The 23,696-nt window shown below is 49.2% G+C and overlaps 1 long non-coding RNA gene across 1 annotated transcript; it reads left to right on the top strand.

Annotated features, from left to right (window-relative positions):
* The first annotated feature begins 10,449 nt into the window (after positions 1-10,449).
* On the top strand, positions 10,450-12,833 carry LOC145535935 (uncharacterized). Its single transcript, XR_014075542.1, has 3 exons — positions 10,450-11,330; positions 11,660-11,788; positions 11,968-12,833. It is a non-coding gene; the product is annotated as an uncharacterized LOC145535935 (long non-coding RNA).
* Positions 12,834-23,696: the final 10,863 nt, after the last annotated feature.

The following is a 23,696-nucleotide window of genomic DNA, read 5'->3' as shown; positions in this document are numbered from 1 at the left end:
GCCTTGACTAGATGAACCTTTGTCGGCAAAGTAGTTTCTACTTTTTAATATGCTGTGTAGGTCGGGCATAACTTTCCTTCCAAGGAGTGAGCATCTTTTAATTTCATGGTTGCAGTCACCATCTGCAGTGATCTTGGAGCCACAGAAAAATAAAGTCAGCCACTGTTTCTGCTGTTTCCCCATCTATTTGCCATGAAGTGATGGGACCGGATGCCATGGTCTTAATTTTCTGAATGTTGGGCTTTAAGCCAACTTTTTCACTCCCTTCTTTCACGTTCGTCAAGACGCTCTTTAGTTCTTTTTCACTTTCTGCCATAAGGGTGGTGTCATCTGTATATCTGAGGTTATTGATATTTCTCCTGGAAATCTTGATTCCAGCTTGTGCTTCATCCAGTCCAGCATCTCTGATGATGTACTCTGCATATAAGATAAATAACCAGGGTGACAATACACAGCCTTGATGTTCTCCTTTTCCTATTTGGAACCAGTCTGTTGTTCCATGACCAGTTTTAACTGTTGCTTCCTGACCTGCCTACAGGTTTCTCAAGAGGCAGGTCAGATGGTCTGGTATTCCCATCTCTTTCAGAATTTTCCACAGTTTATTGTGATCTACACAGTCAAAGGCTTTGGCATAGTCAATAAAGCAGAAACAGATGTTTTTCTAGAACTCTCTTGCTTTTGCAATGATCCAGCGAATGCTGGCAATTTGAACTCTGGTTCCTCTGCCTTTTCTAAAACCAGCTGAACATCAGGAAGTTCACGGTTCATGTATTGCTGAAGCCTGGCTTGGCGAATTTTGAGCATCACTTTACTAGCATGTGAGATGAGTGCAATTGTGCAGTAGTTTGAACATTCTTTGGCGTTGCCTTTCTCTGGGATTGGGATGACAATTGACCTTTTCCAGTCCTGTGGCCAGTGCTGAGTTTGCCAAATTTGCTGGCGTATTGAGTGCAGCACTTTCACAGCATCATCTTTCAGGACTTGAAATAGCTCAGTTGGAATTCCAATACCTCCACTAGTTTTGCTTGTAGTGATGCTTCCTAAGGCCCACTTGACTTCACATTCCAGGATGTCTGGCTCAAGGTGAGTGATCACACCATCGTGATTATCTAGATCGTGAGGATCTTTTTTGTATACTTTTTTTGTATATTCTTACCACCTCTTCTTAATATCTTCTGCTTCCGTTAGGTCCACACCATTTCTGTCCTTTATTGAGCCCATTTTTGCATGAAATGCTCTCTTGGTATCTCTAATTGTCTTGAAGAGATCTCTAGTCTTTCCCATTCTATTGTTTTCCTCTATTTCTTTGCAGTGATCACTGAGGAAGGCGTTCTTACCTCTCCTTGCTATTCTTTTGAACTCTGCATTCAAATGGGTACATCTTTCCTTTTCTCCTTTTCTTTTTGCTTCTCTTCTTTTCACAGCTATTTGTAAGGCCTCCTGAGACAGCCATTTTACTTTTTTCATTTGATTTTCTTGGGGATGGCCTTGATCCCTGTCTCCTGTACAATGTCATGACCCTCGTCCATAGTTCATCAGGCACTCTGTCTATCAGATCTAGTCCCTTAAACCTATTTCTCACTTCCACTCTATAATTGTAAGGGATTTGATTTAGGTCATACCTGAATGGTCTCGTGGTTTTCCCTACTTTCTTCAATTTCAGTCTGAATTTGGCAATAAGGAGTTCATGATCAGCCACAGTCAGCTCCCAGTCTTGTTTTTGCTGACTGGATAGAGCCTCTCCAACTTCGGCTGCAAAGAATATAATCAGTCTGATTTGGGTGTTGATGATCTGGTGATGTCCATGTGTAGAGTCTTCTCTTGTCTTGTTGGAAGAGGGTTTTTGCTATGATTAGTGCATTCTCTTGCCAAAATTCTATTAGCCTTTGCCCTGCTTCATTCTGTACTCCAAGGCCAAATTTGCCTATTACTCCAGATGTTTCTTGACTTCATACTTCTGCATTTCAGTCCCCTATAATGAAAAGGACATCTTTTGGGGGTGTTAGTTATAAAAGTTCTTGTAGGTCTTCATAGAACCATTCAACTTCAGCTTCTTCAGCGTTACTGGTTGGGGCATAGACTTGGATTACCATGATAGTGAATGATGTGCCTTGAAAATGAATAGAGGTCATTCTGTCGCTTTTGAGATTGCATCCAAGTACTGCATTTCAGATTCTTGTTGACTATGATGGCTACTCCATTTCTTATAAGGGATTCTTGCCCACAGTAGTAGATATAATGGTCATCTGAGTTAAACTCACCCATTCCAGTCCATCTCAGTTCGCTGATTCCTAGAGTGTTGACGTTCACCCTTGCCATCTCGTGTTTGACTAGGAGAAATCCAGTTAGATAAATCTAGCTTTTTCGTATATGCACACATAGGTTGCTGGTTTTTTAAACTAGTAGTTTCTCTATGTTTTTTGCATCTATGTTCATGAGTAACATTGACCTGCTAATGCGGTAAATACATTATTGAATTAGACTTAAATCACTTTATTAAAATGGTACTTTTGTACAAACACAAAGCTTGGTATATATTTACAGAACTTATAAAGCCAGATATAATTTACCAACGAGCCTCAACAAATTTACAAAATCAACAAATTTAAAAGCAGCAGTGCCTGGTGATCATAGCACTGACTGTTCCTGCCTTTCTTTTTTCATGCCTGTGTTATCTTCATGCCTGTGTTAGTCATATTGTGATTCAGCTTCCCATGACTTTTCTTTATTTGGCACTTCCCGGGTGGCTCAAATGGTAAAGAATCTACCTGCAATGTGGGAGACGTAGGTTCGATCCCTGGGCTGGGAAAATCCCCTGGAGAAGGAATAGGCTACCCACTCCAGTATTCTTGCCTGGAGAATCCCATGGACAGAGGAGCCTGGCGGGCTACAGTGCATGGGGTTGCAAAGTGTCAGACACGACTGAGCAACTAACACTTTCACTTTCTTTATTTGACCTGCTGAGAAACCTTCGTTGGAACAGTAGAGCATGATCTTATTTTTGCTTTGCTCGTCAGAGATGTATTATTTACATGTCAAATTCACTTTTATTCTTTTCTCATTGGCTCACAACACCTCTAGTAGTGTCACAGGCACTCTTGTGCTTGTGAACATCAAGTCAGGAACGAAAATTACATGGTAGGGCTTGGTTATTAGATACTCATCTTGAAGGTCTAGACTATGTCAGGTTAATTTTATTGAGAGTCTCATCGAAATGAACATGCCATGTGTCTGTGTGCTTGGCCATGTCCCGCTCTTTGCGACCCCATGGACTGTAACCCATCAGGCTCTGCTGTCCATGGAATTTTCCACACAGGAATACTGGAGTGGGTTTCTACTTCCTACTCCAGGGACTCTTCCCCACCCAGGGATCGAACCCACATCTCTTGCACCTCCTACATTGGCAGGCGGATTCTTTACCACTGCACCACCTGGGAAGCCCAAAATGAACATGTGAAGCTTAGAAATCTTTTAAAAGCATCTGTGAACTCAAGACTGTTAGGTTATTGCCACTCCATCCAGAAGGAACCACCCTCCCTAGATTGCATTCTGGCTGGAAACAGCACAGATCAACACAGCAGTACAACTTCCCTGGACAGTGAGCAGTGTTGTAGATAAAGCCTCATACCCTGGGTGGGGCCTCCTCCAAGACCTGACATGTAGACACCAGAGCTTTCACACTGACTTTCAGTAGCTTCTCCATCATGAACGGCAAGGAAAAGTGAGCTGTGTCCATGGACCTGCTGTGCTCTTTCCACATGCAGCCGTCTCAGCCTAAGGGGAGAGGAGAAATGGTCCAGTCCACTGGGACCAGTTACTTCCACCGGGTCCATCCCCCATCCCAAGGCACCAGAAGGGGCTGGTTCCTCTCCATCAGCACCAGCACTTCCCTTACAGACAGGCCACTGGTGACTCCCCCTTACAGCTGCCTGTATCCTCATGTTAACCTGAGCTACAATAAGTGAAAATGTCGAGGACAGGAAAAAAACAACCCTGGTTTCATTTGCTCTGGTCTCTTTTCTCTCATGATAATGGCTGTAAGCCCTGTTCATTCAACAGTGTTTGAGTGCCTTCCATTTGCCAGGAATCCCACAGCCTTAAGGACCACCAGTTTCTGTGTGTTCCCTGATGGCTCCACCATCCTGTTCATACCAAACAAATCAGCCGGTATTTATTTACACAAGCCGGTATTTATTTACAGAAGGCTGGTAAAGCCAGGAGCATCTTTCCGAGTTCTGCTTCCTAATACACCATCTTAGGCAGAAACAACCCATGAGAAGCAGCTTTAAAGTGTTTTGATGCAACTCAGACATTTTCTGAAGGTTGTTTTCCTCCACACACATAGGTGAAGTTCCTTAATGTTATGGAACAAAGAGGCGAGTGGTGGATGGTCTGGAGCCGAACTGTAGGTGCGACATGGAGAGCTAAGGAAGGTGGCAGTACGTAGTAAACAAATTATTCCATTTTCATTTCTCTTTCAGACTTTGGCATATAGATCAGGAGAAAGTCTTTGACAAGCCCTGATGCCTGCTAACACTGCTTTTTAACAAAGAGACCTTTAAATAGATCTTAAACAAACAGATCTTTAGGTAGACCTAGACAGAATTAGAAATAATGTTTGGTTTTGTTGGTGTTTGTTTATGCCTACCACCTCTTCACTACTGAGAATACTGGTGTTCCCTTCACACTAGTGAGGCAAAATATCCCTTTTAAATGAAATGTGCTTGCATTGAAAGGGAAATGATTGAAAGATAACTAGTAAATAATAGTACTGTGCTGAGTTGCTCAGTCATGTCTGACTCTTCGTGACCCCGTGGACTGTAGCCCACCAGGCTTCTCTGTCCGAGGAATTCTCCAGGCAAGAGTACTGGAGTGGGTTGCCGTTTCCTCCTCCAGGGGAATCTTCCTGACCCAGGGATCAAATCCACATCTCCTGGTTGGCAGTTGGATTCTTTACCACTGAGCCACCTGGGAAGCCCCAAATAATAGTACTAAGTGTTACTCAAATCAAAATACAAAAACATCATGAAGGTGGTTGATGGTGAATCAAACTTTGGGAAGTACTCCCCTGGTGGAAAGAATAGAGTTTAGAAGCAGCCTGAACTGGCTTGACATGAACTTGGGCAAACTCCAGGAGACAGCGAAGGACAGGGAGGCCTGGCATGCTGTAGTCCATGGGGTCGCAAAAAAAGTCAGACACAACTTAGCAACTCAATAACAACAACAACTGAGCTGGATTGAAACCCAGCCCCGCCACTCACAGGACTGTGTGACTTTAAAGACCCCTCAGAGCCTCAGTTTCCTCATCTGTAAACAGGGTAGAAAGACCTCCAGGCATGCCGTGAAGTTTATTGGAACAACTCATGAGCAGCCTTCTTTGATATGGTCAAAGTTAGTTCCCTTTCTTGGCCACTGATGTGGAAGGAGAAACCTAATAGTATGTTGAATCTGAGCCAAAGAAATAATTTTTGCCCAAATGATGAGAAAATTACAAAATGGAAAAATATAGACTTTGGAGCCAGGCGACCCTGTTAGCTTTTTCGACCTTGAGCCTTCTGAGTCAGTTTCCTCATCCATAAAATGACGGTGATTAAGATGCCTAATTTGCATGTTTATTGGGAGAACCTGGGGTAATCTAGATGCTCAAATCACATAGTAGTAACCACACAGAGTGTGCAGCAGGCACTAAATGATGGCTCCTGTTGTAGTCCAGGTTAGGGGATGACCACTGCTTCCCTTCCTCATTTGGAACTGCCTTTGGTGGTTTGGGCAAAATCCTCTAGCACAAAGCCTATTTTATAATCAAGTGTTGGATATCTCGTGTAGTTTACTGGACAGTGTACTGAAGGTGAAAAGCAGAATGGCCATCTGGGTCCAGAGCGGTCGTTCGTGTATTGTGGTTTCCCCCGTGGTCACGAGGCTGACCGGGAGTTGCCCTGCCCAGCATCACGAGAGAGGATCGGACCACACAGCACTGCCCAGAAAAGAGCAGATTTCAAACTTCCAAGTACAGCTTTTAAAATGACAGCAGTCACGGCATCATGAGTCAGGGGCTATCTGCACAGCGGTCCCCTGGTCCCCTTGTGGTTACGATGGTGCCCTGGTTCCCATTAAGGGAAAGCAAGTGCGGAGCACCCTCAAGGAGGACCCTCCTGATGACGGTTCCTTTAAGTCTTCTCCAAGTCACATTTCCATAATTGCAAGTGAGAGTTTGCAGCTTAAATGTCTCCTGAAATTCTAAGGAGCTTGAAATTTGGCTTAATTAATTAACAGCTTCATTTTGCTAACATTTTAGAGTGCACTGATTTTCCAGAAGTTCTAATTACCAAGCTCAGCACACAAGACTGGCTGCCTATTAAACTCTCTCACCACATGCTCCCCACCGGGCTCAACCATGTCCTGGTTCAGCAGAGCCAGCCTCCCCGATGGGTAGGAGGCCCTGGCTGGTGCGGCCCCTTCAGAACCAGGCAGAGCACCTAGTGCCTTAAGCTGGGCTCCCAAAGCCATTGCCACCACGTCTGTCTTTAAGACATGTGTGTCCTTGGGGGCCAAACCTGCCTTGTGACATCAGAGAGCCAGAGCCTCTCTGCCGCCCTTCCCCACCCTCAGCTGCAGGCTCAGCTCCTGTCAGGTGACATGTCACGGTCCTGCAGCTCCTGGTGGGTCTAGGAGGCCCGGGAAGGTTCTGGCTGAGTCTGAGCAGGAACACAGCATGTGTGTGAAGTCACTTCAGTCATGCCTGACTCCTTGTGACCCTGTGGACTGTACGTAGCCTGCCAGCCTCCTCTGTCCATGGGATTCTCCAGGCAAGGATACTGGAGTGGGCTGCCACACCCTCCTCCAGGGAATCTTCCCGACCCAGGGATCAAACCCGTCTCTAAGAGACGCCCTAAAACACCCTCCTTGGTGTCATTGCAATAGGTGGACACAGACACGCGTGAAGGTTGGTGTGTGGATGTCTATAACCATATAGGAAGATGTGGGACTTTGGGTTTTTTTTCATAATTTTTCTCATTGATTGTCCAGGGAATTTTCAACCCATGATACAGGTAATAAAGACCAGCTGAGCCCTCCCCACCATTTACGGGTCACCTGAACCGGGGTGACAGGCCACCCCAGCTTTTCTGAGTGTTCAGTGTTAACACGGGACAGTCCCAGATGCACAGGCGGCTGACCTACCCGCTCACAACCCCTGGGGGGCGTTCGTAGCCCACCCTCTCCTCCTCAGCCCCCAGCTCATTTCTTCCTCCCTTTCCCCACGCACCTGCCCGCACATGATCCTGTCCAGTGACCTCACCTCACCAATCAGGTCAGTTAGTAATAATTCGCCTGTTCCCTACCTGTTCCCAGTGTGCCTGGAAAAGTGAGATTTGCCTCCTGAGACATTTCAAAAGACAGCTTGTGTTTTGACATTAAAATGCGCCCTGAATCCATGGCTGGTGAGTGACAGAGATGGGGGCGCAGACACCACCATTGTCACCACCCCCTGCATGTGGCGCCATGGTCCTGAGATGCTGGTGTCCCGTTAGGGGATTAGTTGAGGCTGCGTGAGGCTCAAGTCCTGGTGCAGAGCTTGCTGCCTCTTCACTAGGATCTGAGGGGGCTGGTGGGACCTCAGGCCAGGAGCAGAGAACTCGGATGGCTCAGACCCAAAAGCGTAATCCCTGTGTTTGCCCAGAGCTGTGCCAGTGTTTGTATGAGATAAAGATCATATGTGAAACGAATTGCCAGTCCAGGTTCGATGCATGATACAGGGTGCTCGGGGCTGGTGCACCGGGATGACCCGGAGGGATGGGATGGGGAAGGAGGTGGGAAGGGGATTCTGGAAGGGGAAAACATGTACGCCCATGGCGGATTCATGTCAATGTATGGCAAAACAAATACAATATTGTAAAGTTAAAAAATAGATAAATAATTTTAAAAAAAGCGAGACCTGAAGGAGATTAATATTTGGACAAGATGCATACACATGACATAATCTAGGAAAGTTACTACAGACTTTGAGAAGCTAAAGAGTCTTAACTCCCCTGTTTTTTATGACAAGGAACTGTGCTTGGTGATCGCTGCAGTTCAGAGCTTAAATGATGCCCTTTATCACATGATGTTGATTGGTGTTCATGCATTAGAGGGAGGGAGATGGAGGCAGTCATGGAAGGCTTCCTGAAAGAGGCAGAACAGGCTTGGCTTTTGCACAGCAGAGCTGGAAGGCACTGCTATGGGCTGAATGTTTGTGTCCCCCAAATTCATGCACAGAAACCCTTATCTCCAGTGGGATGGTGTCAGGAGGGGGAGCAGGCGTTGGGGTGATTGGGTCACGAGGATGGAGCCCCCATGAATGGGATCAGTGCCTTTATAAGAAGACACGTGAGAGATGATCTCTCTCTGCCATGTGAGGACACAGCCCGGGGCACCGTCTGTGAACCAAGAAGAAGGTTTTCATTAGAACCCGACCCTGATGGCAACCTGATCTTGGACTGCCAGCCCCCAGAACTGTAAGCTATACACACTTTCTGTTTAAGTGGCCCCATCTGTGCTGTTCTTTTGCGGCAGCCCAAGCCGCCGAGACAGGCCTTAGTGAGGAGGAAGCAGTAGTGGCCTGACACAGGGTGTTATTAGCGGGGCGCTGAGTGGATGGGGTGTGGCCTTGGTGGATGAGCACCTACACACACGTCTTTAACACCAATTATGGAGGATTGCCCTGTAAAGCGGATCCTGGAGCCACAGCCTGGGCCGGACCTCAGCTCGGGCAACCCTGCCTGCCATGTCGGGCAGATTGCTTCACCTCTCTGTGTCTCATCTTCCTCCAGCTGGGGATGGAAGCCGTGCCTGCCCGTGGCTTACAGGAGGATGTAACTGAAAGTCTTCGTGACTCCACAGTGGTATTTGTTTCCTGAAAGAGCTGTGAGGAGACTATGAGGGGCAGGGGGAGGGGGAAGGGTCGAGGCAGGCCTGAGGGCTCCATCAGGTCGGCAGAGCCTGCCCTGACCAGGGGAGAGGGCAGGGGACAAGGTGCTGGCTTCAGAAGTTCCCTGAGTCCTGCTCTGGTCTCTGGGTCTCATGTGGTGCTGGAATGAGCAGCCCCACTGAGCGCTTCGGAGCCTAGTATTTAGGAACCAGAGGGGACGTGAACATGGCTGTCCACCATGAGCTGAGGACCCTGCCGGGCGGCCACGCACTTCAGGGTGTGGGCTAGGGGTGGTTTGGGTGGTTGCAGGCAGCGGGGCCTAAAGTGTAGGAGGAGGGTACTCTGGGGGGCTGGAGGGTATGGGTCAGGATTGGTCTGGCTGCCAGGGCATGGTGGTGAGGAAAAGCAACCTGAAGGGATCCAGAGGGTCGGGGCGGTGATATCCAGGGTGTCCAGCGGCAACCTTGTGGGAGAAGGTGGGTCTCCATGAGCAGGGAGCCTGACGTACAGGCAAAATGAGAAATGCGGATGGTGCCTTAACCATATCTCCACCAGCAGCCTCACCGTACCTTTCACATCACTCGCTCAGGCAAAAATCGCAAACAACTTCCTGTCTCCAAGTACTCCACCGTGAGCGCCAGTTCAGAAGGAGCTCAATGTTAATGGCTGCCTGTTGGTTCTGTCAGTTCTAAAGGGGGCAGGGGCCCGGGCTGGGGAGGGGGTGGTGGGCAGTGGCCAGGGCCAGTCTTGGCCCAGGAGGAGCCATAATGCAGGGTTAAGCCTAAAGGAGAAATGTGGTGCTCTGGGCTTGTCGGTGCACGGGGACAGAGGAAGGACATGCTCCACTTCCTCCTTCTTGTTGGGAGCTTGAATTTCACTTTCCCTCCCTATTTTAGCCAATTGAGTGCTGAAAACCATGCCCTGCTCCAGACGTCCATTGCCGTCTGTCTGCAGAATTCTCTGGTGATGAGGACCTTGCAGCGCTATTTCCCCCCCTCCACTTTTTACTAAGCCTCTGCACGAAAGTCAGGGTTAAATCTAGCGTATGTGCCCTAGCCTCAAGTGTCCTTCCCGAGGGCATTGATTTCTGCAGTAGATGGATCAGGCTTCATCTTGTGCCTGTGCTGCTGTTGGGGGGTTCAGGGTCCACACAGTTTGGTGATTGTTAACTGCAGAAAATGAAAATGAGCTACTGTGCCCTCTCTGACTTTAGTTTTAGCTTCTGCACTTCTTAATACTGTATTTGTCTTCTGGTTGGAGGGGAAGTTCTGAGATCCAGATATTCAAGGAGTGCAACACAAGTGAAGACAATGTAAGAAGCCGGAGAATAAGACAGTAGTTTATTGCCATTCAGTATTAATTTTGGAATATTTTCTCATTTTATGAAGTGAAGTGAAGTGAAAGTCGCTCAGTCGTGTCTGACTCTGTGCGACCCCATGGACTATAGCGTCCATGGAATTCTCTAGGCCAGACAACTGGAGTGGGTAGCCTTTCCCTTCTCCAGGGGATCTTCCCAACCCAGGGGTCGAAGCAAGGTCTCCTACATTGCAGGCAGAGTCTTTGCCAGCTGAACCACAAGGGAGGCCTGTGCCATGGCAATACTGTCTGAAAACTGAAGTGATGGACGAACACATGAAAGCACTTGAAATAACGCTTGGACCATAGGAAGTGCTAGCTATCACTACGGTCAAAGAACACAGCTATGATGTGGAGTGGGCAAAAAGGGGACCAGGGTGGGTGGTGTGGCTTGGCCCCTTGCCCTCGACTCCCACCTTAGTCCCGTGAGACCCTTTGCGGCATACGTTGGAGAAATCAAAGTTGCACTGTGGAACTAGCTTTAGGCCATGAGACGGGAAAGTTGGCATTTGTGTCTCAGTGACGTCTCCGTGGACACTTGGCGGGCTCCATTCTACGCCATCTGAGCCGGCACTGGAGGGGCCCGTGTGCGCAGGCGCATCGGGGGCACCTGAAAGGAGCGTGGCATTGTGTCGGAGCGGAGTCTCTCCAGCCTCACGGGGTCTCCATGGCAGCCCATGGGTGGCTGGGCTGTATGCGCAGGCGCACTTTTGGCGTCCTTGCGCAGAAGGGGAGGGACTTCGTGAGGGGCCCAGTCTCTCCGCCCCTTATTTGGCATCTGAGGGAGACGCGCAGCAGCCATGCAGGCATCGCGTGGTGGTGCCGGTGGTGCAGAGGGCCGAGATGACCAGCATAGCTCCAGAGCACCTCCTTGCCAGAGTGGTTCAGGCAGCGCCGAAGGTGAGGATCGTCACCGGTCCCCAGAAGGCCGGGGTGGGCCTGGCAGAGGAAGAGCGGTGATGGAAGATCCTGGAGCTCGTCCCCGGGGTGAGCAGGCACCAGGTGGCCTAGGACCTGCTGGAGATGTAGCACCCGTGGTTGTAAGGCGTAGACGTGAAGAGGTGGTGCTGTATCCTTTTCATGGAGCCTTTCTGGGCAGGGTCAGTGGTGTGGTGGTGGGAAACATGCCGGCAGCCTGAGGAAGGGATAGAAGGGAGTACGGGGGCGATCCGGGGCAGCAGGACTGGGCAGCCTGGCAGGAAAGGAGGTTGTCGAGGCCTGAGGAGCCTGGAGGGTGGGGGAGATGGACCGAAGGGTTAGGGAGGCAGCTCAGGGTGGTCTCAGGTTGTGGTTGGGAGGATGGGCATCCTGGGGTAAAAGCGGGCCTCTGAGGTGTGAGGAAGCCCGAGATACCAGAAAATTCAGTAATGGATGGTGCCTTAACCGTGTCTCTCCCAGCACACTCAGAGTGCCTTTCCAGTCGCCCCTGGAGGCAGACATGGCTCGCAGATCTCTGCTCCCAGATGCCCAACGCCACCAAGGATTGATTCGGAAGGAATTTGCAGTGAATGGCAGTGACCTGCTTGTGTGAGTTCCAGACGAGTTTGCCTTGGGAAGTGGGGGGTGGCGGGTGCTGTGGTCTGAGTTCCCTCTTAAGCGTGCTATGATGGAGACACTGTGGGGCTTGGTATAAGGAGGGGGGTTGGTACCCTAGACCTACAGGAGCAATCTTCCCTTTAACCTGATTTTCTTTTCCCTGCTTTTAGTAGATGGACTGCTGAAGACATTGCTTTCATCCGACTTTCCATGAACCCATTCCTCGATCAGCTTTCCCTGGTGATTCAGAACATTCGGAGCCTTGGGCTCCCACCTCGCTGAGGAAAGGGGCTGAGGCCTAACCTTGTGTCCCCTACTCAGCGGGGCATAGGGAATTCAAGCTAAGAGTCATCGCCACTTTGTTATTTGAGTCTAAGTTTTTGCCTTTACTGGCCTTTGGTCTCTCTTGGTTCACTTGCTTTGTTTCCCTGCTGCTTGAGGAGTGGGGTGCTTCAGTGTTTATTACAGCAGAAAATAAAACTAAGTCACTTTTTGTGCCCCAGTTTCTTTTCAGCTAATGCGCTTTGGATTTTAAAAACACTTTTTATCTTTGTTCTCGTGTTAGAGGGAAGGTACTGAAATTCAGATGTTTGAATTCCAATAACAAGGGAATTGAAAACAATTTGGGAAAATGAAAATCGAGCCCTATGTTCAGCACTAAATACTGTCTACATTTAAGAATTTTTTCTAGTTGTACTTGCACATTAAATATATAATAGCATGTGATGTAGAAGTTATCATGTTTAGCTTTAATTTTTTTCCTGAATTTTTTTTCATTTGGTATACTAGCTTTTCCACTTTCTAAATTCTCTTCAGAAATGTGTTATTCAATAGATAGAAGATGCAACATAATGTAATTATTGGGACTTCCCAGGCAGTCCAGTGGATAAGACTATGCACTTCCAGTGTGAGGGCTGCAGGTTCAATCCCTGGCAGCAGAACTACGATCCCACATGTCTTGTGGCGTGGCCAAAAAATTAAAATTGGGTCTTTAAATAAAAACAACAACAACAATAATAATCTCATTATGGAACATGTAAGTTGTTTCCACGTTTTTCATTACTATGGTTAATGAATTAGTGGAATTTATAATTCTTTCCATTAATGGTTATTTCCTTAAAGTATTAATATATTCCAAGAATTTGAAATACTGACCTGTTTACTTCTCTCTTTCTTTTTTTTTTAATTAATTTATCTTTTCAATTGGAGGCTGATTACTTTACAGTATTATAGTGGTTTTTGCCATACATTGACATGTCCAGGCTCCCCCTGGGGTCCTCTTGGCCACAGAGCAGGGGACAGACATAGGCAGTAGACCAGGTCTTTGCACACCCTAAAACTGACTGGGAGCCAGAATCAACAGAAACTGGGAGGGTGGAAAGGTGGGATGGGGATGCCCCCCACACAGGAAAGGGTCAGCCAATGCTGGTGGCTCTTCCCCTCCAGTGTGGGTGAGGGAATGCTGCTGGGGGGCCGAGGACTCTCCAGCCAGGGGGTGGGGCTCAGGGACCGGATTGAAGTACAACCCCTGATGCAGTCACCTCCCATGTCACCAGTGGTCCCTGGCAGATGAACCCCACGCCCAGGCAGTGCTACCTCAGCCACAGGGTCTCCTCCGGATGTACCTTGCCTGTTGACTTGACTCCTTTCCAGACACAGAAGTAGACCAGCACCCATCAGATCAGCAGACACAGGGTCACCTCCCAGTTGAGGTCCCCTGGTACCTCCAGCCTTCTGGACAGCCTCAAGACATTGACCCTGGGGAGGGAAAGGCCATGAGAGCTGTGCCAGCAGGAGAGGGCAAGAGACTGCGAGTGTCCAGGAGAACAGGACCCTTCCCTCTGCCCTTGAGTCTAGCTGGTTCCTCCGGTGCTTCTGAGGAGCCCGGGGCTCGCCCACAGCCTGGAGTCCCTGCAGTCTGTGTGCCTGGACCCACAAGCATCCCTGCCCCATGCCTTCCCCAGTGGGCACAACAGTAGTCCCCACTTCCCTCTCCAGGTGGGCAGGAACAGCCTACTCCACATTCTTGGTCTCAGGACTGCAGGGCCGGTTCCCAGCGCACCCCCATGTGCATGCACCTGCACATGCCCACATGCACGGACAAGATCGCAGACTTGATCTACGTGTGGGAGACGAATGGGACCGACCGGGCCTGGCCCTGGTGCTCGACTCCCTTCCAGAAGTTGAAGTCAGTAGGCTGGTCACGTGTGAACATGGCAGCAGAGGTGTAAGGGGAAGGGGCTCACTTGGTGTTTCCACGTTTGGTGGGAAACTCACGTGCTCATAACCACCTAGGAGGGACATCCAGGGACTGATGTCAGGGCCTGATTGCATAGGCGTCCTCGGCACCCATAGTAACGTCACCCACCCAGGAGCGTGGTTTCCTTTGGGTGCCGCAGCCCCTCAGACGGTCCGGCTGGCCGTGGTGGGCTGAACTGCAGCATGAGTGGTCCTGGAGGTTGCAGACCCAGGTGCCGGCAGAGGTGGCATGGCAGGAGGTGCTAGAGGCCATGGAGGCCCGGATAAACCTGGTGACCCAAATGGCCCCGAAGGGAACCAGGGCCTCAGAGGCGTGGGAGAGGCGGGTGCAGCCGCGGCTGGTGCCCCAGAACCAGCTCATGTACCTCAAGCTCCGGGACCTGGCAGAAACGCCTTGCCAGGCTTGGGCGGACAGGCCTTGGCAGGGCCCGGTGGACACGCTGCGCCTTGGCCAGGTGGACAAGCCATGCCAGGGCCGGGTGGCCACACCGACCCAGGACCAGGTGGGCATGTGGTGCCAGGGCCCGGTGGTATGCCACCCCAGGGCCAAGAGAACACACCGGGCCGTGGCCTGGTGGACATGCTGCATCGGGACTTGGTGGGCATGTGCTGCCCGTGGCCAGAGGGCCTAGAAGCCAACTTCTCAATTTGTATCCTATTTGAAGAGAGGTGAGGGGTTGGACCAGGGAGGAATCGGCCTACTGTAGACAGTGGAATGGAGAGAAGGCGGTCAGCCTGGGGATAGGAAGGGCTGTGGGGAGGGAGACCAAGAAGACGGCTGGAGGGTCTGGCCTCGGGGGTATGGGTCAGGGGTGGCAGGGAGAGATGGTGGGTGGAGATGGCCTGAGGGACTGGAAGGGCTGGGAGCAGATTGGTGTGGCGATGGAGACAAGTGAGAACGGCCAGAAGGAAACAGGCCTCTGAATGAAGAGTAGGCCTGAGGCACAGGCAAGGTTGATGTGAGATGGTCCCTTAACCTCGCCGCCACCAGCTCCATCGTAGTGCTCTTCCCGTCACCCATGGAGGCAGAGATGGCCCGCCAGTCCCTGAGCCCACGCGTCCAGCCCTACCACAGGGCAGTAGGGAAGGAGCTCACAGTGAACGGCAGCATCCTAGCAATGTCAGTCTGCCAAGGGGCCTGGGCGGGTGGCAGGTGTCTGGGGTCATTCTAATAGTCAATTGGAAACCCCTGAAAGGCGAAGTCTAGGGATGTAGACATGTGCAGGGAGCCTGTCACCAGCTGAGGAGGCAGAGAGAATTAGAGGAACAGTTCCCACATTTAATTTGATTTTCTTTTTCCCTCCCTTTTTAGCTGGCTGACTGCTAAAAATGGTGGCCACTTCCGAATTTCCATCATCTCTTGTCTCAAGCAGCTTTTCCTGTTGGTTGGGATCAACCAACCAATGACAGGGTACTTTGTGCCCCTGGTTATCCCTGATCCTAGGCCAAGTAAGAGCACCTAAGATTAACCTAGGCAGTGCATCCTTCCCCAGGGCATTGATTCCTACACTGGTTGCTGATTTATTATGAGGGCCTAATTGTTTGTTTTTCTTGGCCTTTGGGCACTCTTGGCCTTGTTGTTTTCCTCTGGCTGGAGGAAGAGGAGGGTGTTTCAATATTTCTTGTAGCATAAAATAAAGCTCAACTATCATTCTGTGTCTGAATATATTTTCAAATACTGCGCCTCCACAGTTTCTTGCCTTTGTCCTTGGTTTCAAGGGAAGGTTCTGGGCTTCAGATAGTCTAGGAGTAGAGTGTAATTGAAGACAATTTAGGAAATGGAAAAAAATTAAATGTATTATGCCTTGTTTTTCAGCATTAACTGCTGCCTGTATGTTGGAATACTTTCTTAGTTTTATACTGGCATTTTGGAGAAGGAAATGGCAACCCACTGCAGTGTTCTTGCCTGGAGAATCCCATGAACAGGGGAGCCTGGCGGGCCATGGTCCACGGGGTCGCAGAGGGTCGGACACGACTGAAGTGACTTAGCAAGCATAGTGGCATTTATATGGCTCAGCTGGTAAAGAATCCACTTGCAATGCGGGAGACCCGGGTTCGATCCCTGGGTTGGGAAGATCCCCTGAGTAGGGAAAGGCTATGCACTCTAGGATTCTGGACTGGAGAATTCTATGGATGGTATAGTTCATGAGGTCACAGTGGCAGACACGACTGAGAGACTGTCACTTCATATATAACAATAACGTAATTGTTGCATGCTCCGGATTAATTTTTTCCTGGAATTATTTTTATTTAACATATAAGCATTTTTCTCTTTCTAAAATTTCTTCAAAGCATGTACTTGGATGCATAAAAGAAGTACTATAATGTAAGTGTTAGATATTTAATATGTTTCCATTTTTCCCTATTAATGATTCAGTGGAAATCTTCTGTGTAAGTCTTTGCCTGACTGGTTATCTCCTCTAGATACATTCCAAGGGGTAGAAGTATGAGCTACAAATTCACATTTCTATTTATTTTTTAGGGTGTTGGTCTACAGTCGGTGGCTGCTACTCAAAAGTGTGCCCTCCCACCAGAATTCTTGTTTGCCCACCACATTTTATCAATAGGTCTGATTCCTCCCAAAGTAAAAAGCTTAGCTTGCAGAAGATCAAACAACTCAGAAACACTAGATCTGTAACTTTATGGCCTACTGACCTTGTTTTAGAGCAATGTAGAAAAGTTTAGGGACAATTAGTTAAGTCTTTGGGGAAGGATTTAGCTCCCTCCAATGTCTATAGTGTTTCCTACAATCTCACCAGATTTGCTGATAGTTTTAGTAGTTCTGTGAATTACATTGTACTTTCTACATGTGTGATCTGGTTATTTGCAGATAAGGTGTCCTCAGTCACTCAGCTGTGTTCGACTCTCCGTAACCCCATGGATTATAGCCTGCCAGGCTCCTCTATCCATGGAATTTTCCAGGTAAGAATACTTAAGTGGGTTGCCATTTCTTCTCCAGGGGATCTTCCTGACCTAGGGATCGAGTCTGTGGCCCCTGCGTTGGCAGTTGGGTTTACCACTGTGCCACCTGGGAAGTGGCACAGGGTTAAAATTGAAAGAAACTAAATGTGCACCTTCACTGAGTAAAGATTCAGTAAATAGGAGTAAGCCCATCCCTTGGTGGCTCAGCGGTGAAGAACCCATGTGCCAATGCAGAAGACTTGGGTTCCATCCATGATTCAGGATGATCCCCTGGAGTAGGAAAGGGCAACCCACTCCAGTATTCTTGCCTGGGAAATCCCGTGGTCAGAGGATCTTGGTGGGCTACAATCCATAGTGTTGCAGAGTAGAACACAACTGAGTGACTGAACACAAAACAATAAGAAATCAGAAGAAGTTGAGAATCTGTGTAAGGATATGATACGTTCCTGTTCTTAACAGTATGCTCCCACCATGTGACTGTGGGTATTACTTGTGACACCTCTTTAACGTGTGTGGGTCTCAGTTGCAGCACGTAAGCTTTTATTTAATAGTTGCCGCATGTGGGATCTAGTCGGCTCACCAGGAATTGAACCTGGGCCCCCTGCATTGGGAGTGTGGAGTCTCAGCCACTGGACCACTGGGGAAGTCCCTGACATAAGTATTTTCTTTACTTGGAAAAATACTACTTTGCTCTATTACATTAATCGGCTTCCCAGGTGGCACAGTGGTAAAGAATCAGCCTGCTAATGCAGGAGATGCAAGAGATGCAGTTTCAATCCCTGGGTCCAGAAGATCCCTTGGAGAAGGAAATGGCAACCCACTCCAGTATTCTTTCCTGGAAAATTCCGTGGACAGAGGAGCCTGGCGGTCTATAGTCTACGGGCTCGCAAAGAGTCTAACATGACTGAGAGACTGAGCATACACGTTCTATTAGATAAGGAAATAATCTTTCCCAGTCTGGTTCCTTTAAAACATTAGAAAATAATTTCGAAGTTGATGAAAAGTCTGTACCGCTGTCGAGGACATGTATGGGTTTTGTAACCCAGCAACCACTTTCCTTCTCTTGGTACTGATATGCTGTCACTCTGGAAAGTTGCCCCTTTCCTTTTCTCTAGGCCATTATGATTAGGACAGAGTTGACTTTAACTCTGATTCCAGGGATAGACTTGTGGCTCAGGCCTGCCCAATTGGACCACTGCTTTCCTCCAGCCGTAGTGATATCATCCAACCAGTGACAGTCTGTGGGCTGTAGGGGATGCAGACTGGCAAATGACAGAGGGGGAGTTGGAGCAAGAAGGCAAATCTCAGGGAACAAAATGCTGCGTCCAGCCATGCCTGAAGACAGAAACTACCTCTGTACCTTGTAGTTAAACAGACCCAGAGGTTCCCCCTGTGGCTTAAATGAAGGTGAGTATTTTTTATTGATTTGTCCATTTTTTCACTTGCAATAGCAAAGTCTTGAGGGTTAGTCAATTGAAGAATCATAATTCTCTTTCTTACTTAACGAATGTCATCTGAAGACTTGGCCCTTCTTTATTACTTCAAGGGAGAAATTGGCCTATTTTCTTACTAAGGGATTAGTTCCTTGCTGATCAACTCACATTGTGGTTGAAAACGAGACAGATGAGTCAAAGGAGGGGAGGGAAGGGAAACTGCAAGGGGAAGCTGAAGGAAGGGGACAAGGAAGAAAACCATCCCTTTCCAGACAGGGCGCCCAGAATTGACCCAAAAGGGGGCTACGCCAAAGCCTTTGACCGTGTGGATCACAATAAACTGTGGACAATTCTGAAAGAGATGGGAATACCAGACCACCTGACCTGCCTCTTGAGGAACCTGTATGCAGGTCAGGAAGCAACCGTTAGAACTGGACATGGAACAACAGACTGGTTCCAAATAGGAAAAGGAGTACGTCAAGGCCCTATATTGTCACCCTGCTTATTTAACTTATATGCAGAGTACATCATGAGAAACGCTGGGCTGGAGGAAGCACAAGCTGGAATCAAGATTGCCTGGAAAAATATCAATAACCTCAGATATGCAGATGATACCACCCTTATGGCAGAAAGTGAAGAAGAACTAAAGAGTCTCTTGAGGAAAGTGAAAATGGAGAGTGAAAAAGTTGGCTTAAAGCTCAACATTCAGAAAACTAAGATCATGGCATCCGGTCCCATCACTTCATGGCAGATAGATGGGGAAACAGTGGAAACTGTGGCTGACTTTATTTTTCTGGGCTCAAAAATCACTGCAGATGGTGACTGCAGCCATGAAATTAAAAGACGCTTACTCCTTGGAAGGGAGGTTATGACCAACCTAGATAGCATATTAAAAAGCAGAGACATTACTTTGCCAACAAAGGTCCGTCTAGTAAAGGCTATGGGTTTTCCGGTGGTCATGTATGGATGTGAGAGTTGGAGTATAAAGAAAGCTGAGTGCCAAAGAATTGATGCTTTTGAACTGTGGTGTTGGAGAGGACTCTTGAGAGTCCCTTGGACTGCAAGGAGATCCAGCCCGTCCATCCTAAAGGAGATCAGTCCTGGATGTTCATTGGAAGGACTGATGTTGAAGCTGAAACTCCAGTACTTTGGCCACCTGATGCGAAGAGCTGACTCATTGGAAAGGACCCTGATGCTGGGAAAGATTGAGGGCAGGAGGAGAGGGGGACGACAGAGGATGAGGTGGCTGGATGGCATCACCAACTCGATGGACATGGGTTTGGGTGGACTCAGGGAGTTGGTGATGGACAGGGAGGCCTGGCGTGCGGCGGTTCATGGGGTCGCAAACAGTCGGACACGACTGAGCAACTGAACCGAACTGATAGTGGATATGGTAAAGCCTGTGCCATCCACAGTACTTTTAAGAGCCATTTAGCATTCTCCAGAATGTGTAATCCATACTTATTTGAACCAATCTCTTGTATATAGGCCGGTAGGCTGTTTGCAATTTTTCAGTATTATAAAGAATGCTGAAATGGATATTCTGGTACATTTGTTTCGTGTTAACACATTACGTGGAGAAGGAAACGGCAACCCACTCCAGTATTCTTGCCTAGGAAATCCCATGGACAGAGGAGCCTGGTGGGCTACAGTCCACAGGGTCACAAGAGTCAGACATGCCTGCGTAACGACACCACTACCACCAACACATTATGTTCAATACTTCTGATTTAAGAAGTAGGATTGTTGGGTCAAAAAGTAATCTCATTTTAAAATGTTTTATATATGTTACCAAATTGCCCTCCAAAAAGGTTGCTTCGATTTGACTCCAAACAATTGGGTATGAAAGTGTCCGTTTTCTTATTTCCTACCCTGTATTTGTCAGCTTGTTGTTTAGTCTCTAACTTGTGCCCAACTCTTTTGCAAGCCCATGAACTGTAGCCCACCAGGCTCCTCTGTGTATGTCCATGGGGTTTTCCAGGCAAGGATAATGGAGTGGGTTGCCATTTCCTTCTTCAGGAGATCTTCCTAACCCAGGGATCCAAGTCCCATCTCCTGCTTGGCAGGGAGATACTTTATTTTACCAGTGAGCCACCTGGGAAGTCCATTTGGCAGCTTAGCCTGGCATGATACAATAATAATAATAATAAAATACCACAGACTAGGTGGTTTAAGGGCTTCCATAGTAGCTCAGCTGGTAAAGAATCCACCTGCAATGCAGGAGACCTGGGTCCAATCCCTGGGTGGGGAAGATTCCCTGGAGAAGGGCATGAGAACCCACTCCACTATTCTTGCCTGGAGAATCCCTGTGGACAGAGGAGCCTGGCAGGCTACAATCCATGAGGTCGCAAAGAGTTGGACAGGACTGAGCAAGTAAGCACAGCACATTAGGAACAATGTTTGTGAATAAATTTGCCAATTTAGATGAAATTAAGAAATTCCTTGAATGATACAAATTCCCAAAACTAACTCAAGATGAAAGTGGAAAACCTAAATATCCCTAAATCTAACAAACATATGGAACAGGAAACTCCAGGCCCATGTGACTTAACTAGTGAATGCTATGAATTACCTAACGGAGAAATATCCCCAATCCTATACAAATTCTTTCAGAAAGTAGAGGAGGGAAAACCTTTCTCAAATCATTTTATGAGGCCAGCCTTACAAAATACCAAAACCAGATGAAAATGTTGCAAGAAAAGAAAACCACAGACCACTATCCTCATTAAGTTAAGCACAAAAAATGAAATGTTAGCAAATTTAATCCAGCAATATAGAAAGCATTATGGCCAAATGAGATCTACCCCAAGAATGAAAGAGTGGTTATGCATTAAAAAATCATCAACCAGTGTCATTCATCATATTAAGAAAACACAGGAGAAAAACCATATGATCATTTCCATAGATGCCATAAAAGCTTTTGACAATATTCAACAACCACTATGATAAAAACTGTCATCAAACTAGGATTACAAACAGACTTTCTTAATCTGATCAAGGTAATCTACAAAACTCCTACAGCTAACATGATAATGGAGGAAAATATAATCATCAGTGGTCCCTGCAAGACGCACACCACCTCCCAGGCAGTGGTGCCCTAGCCCCGTCATCACCCCCGGCTGTACCGTGTCTGTTGACTAGACCCCCTTCCAGACACAGAAGTAGACCAGCACCCAGCAGGCCAACAGACACAGGGTCACCTCCCAGTTGAGGGCCCCTGGCACCTCCAGCCCTCCAGAGAGCCGCAAGACTTTGTCCCTGGGAAGGGAAAGCCCATGAGAGTTGTGCCAGCAGAGGGCCAAGAGACTGGGGGTGTCCTAGGGGGTATTGCCCTTCCCTCAGCCCTTGAGTCCAGCCAGTCCCACCGGTGCTTCTGGGGGGCCTGATGTAAGTCCCCAGCCTGGAGTCCCTGTAGTCTGTGTGCCTGGAGCCCCAGGCGGCCCAGCCCCATGCCATTCCCAGTGAGTCTAACAGCAGTCCCCCCCGCTTTCCTCCCCAGGTGGGCAGGCACAGCATGCTCCGCATCCCTCGTACCATGCCTCCAGCGCCGGGTCACCCCACTCCCACGTGAAGGCACCTTGCAAGCATACACACAGAGACATATGCCCATGTGAATGCATCCCAACCGTGGCCTCTTTGACGCACACACACACACACACACACACCCATGTGCATGCCCCTGAACACACGCTCTCTCTGACCACACATACATGCCCATGCCCAAGCACCTCCACACACAGACACATGCACATGCTTATGTCATGAATCTGTGCGTGTGCTCTCTCTCTGAAACACACCCACGCACACACCTGATGGGCAGGCACCTGTGTAAGGGCACTCTCTTGGGCACACACACAGATATGCACATTCACACGCCTATGTGCATAAATCTGTGCACATGCTCTCTCTTACAAGCACACCCATACACACGCCCATGTGCATGCACCTGCTCATGCGCTCATGCACACAGAAACACATACACACACGTGAGCTATGTGCGAGATACCAGAGGGACAGACCAGCACTGACCCAGGGGTGCCCAACTCGCTTCTGGGAGTCAATGACAAGGACCTGCGCTCAGCAGGATGGTCACCTGTGAGCGACGCCAAGCTGGCAGCAGCACAGACTTTAGGGTGCACAGGGACCAGGGCTCACTTGGGGTTTGCAGGCTTGGAGTGGAAACAGTCACGTGCCCTGAGGAGTAGGACAGGGTCTGTTTGAGCATGTGCACTGAGGAGCTGCCCCCACACTAAAGGGTGGAGCGCCACCCAGAGGCCTCACGGCTGAGCCGTTTACCAGGTTTCTGGGCCTGAGGCAGGGCTGACTTAAGAGGGCCCAGACCACATGGGTGTGTGTCTGCGCACGCGCATTTGGGCAACATGGCGCACGAAGACGTGAAGTTTAAGCAAGGGGTTCCCGGTGCCCGAGAGCCTGCAGTCATCACGGGAACCAATGGTTGGTGGGAACCAATCGTGAGGCAAGACCAAGATGTGTTTCCTCAGGCGCTCTGCCGATGCTGAGTTGCAGGTTGCACTACAGGGCTGGGATCTGTAGGGACGGTTCAGTGTTTCCCGCCGCGGAGGGAAGGGGAGAGGGGTTCAAGATGGAGTCCGAGGCACACGGTGGAGGAGCCACGAGGGCAGCCTGTGAAGACACAGGTGCCGCGGCCTCTGCAGCAGGCACAGCACGTGGCGTCCAAGGTGTGCCGGGTGGTGCTGGTGGCCGCGATGGCCCTGGTGACCCAGATGGCCCTGGTGATGCCATCAGTCAAGGAGTTCCTGTTGGCTCCAGCGACCTGAATGATCCCAGAGGCCCCAGCACTGCAGGAGAGCCAGATGGTGCAGCCTGTGCAATTATGCAGATCCCGGGGGCACCCCACGCACCAGGGTGTGGTGGAGACGCTGCACCCGGAGCCGGAGTTCTGAGTAACTGAGACTTCCAGTTCTATCCTATTCCAGGAGCCCCGGTGGGCCAGGCGGCCGGGGGGGTCGGGGTGTGGGCTAGGGGTGGTTTGGGGGGTTGCAGGGGGCGGGGCCTAAAGTGTAGGAGGAGGGTACTCTGGGGGGCTGGAGGGTATGGGTCAGGGGTGGTCTGGCTGCCAGGGCATGATGGTGAGGAAAAGCAACCTGAAGAGGTCCAGAGGGCCAGGCAGTGATGGCCAGGGTGTCCGGCGGCAGCCTTGTGGGAGAAGGCGGGTCTCCGTGAGCAGGGAGCCTGACGTACAGGCAAAATGAGAAATGTGGATGGTACCTTAACTGTATCTCCACCAGCAGCCTCACAGTGCC

The sequence above is a fragment of the Giraffa tippelskirchi genome, chromosome X, assembly GCF_054371585.1.
Source record: "Giraffa tippelskirchi isolate mGirTip1 chromosome X, T2T-mGirTip1v1.2.pri, whole genome shotgun sequence".
Classification (NCBI taxonomy): domain Eukaryota; kingdom Metazoa; phylum Chordata; class Mammalia; order Artiodactyla; family Giraffidae; genus Giraffa; species Giraffa tippelskirchi.
The sequence above is the reverse complement of the archived record's forward strand: the minus strand, read 5'-3'. Positions and strand labels throughout refer to the sequence as shown.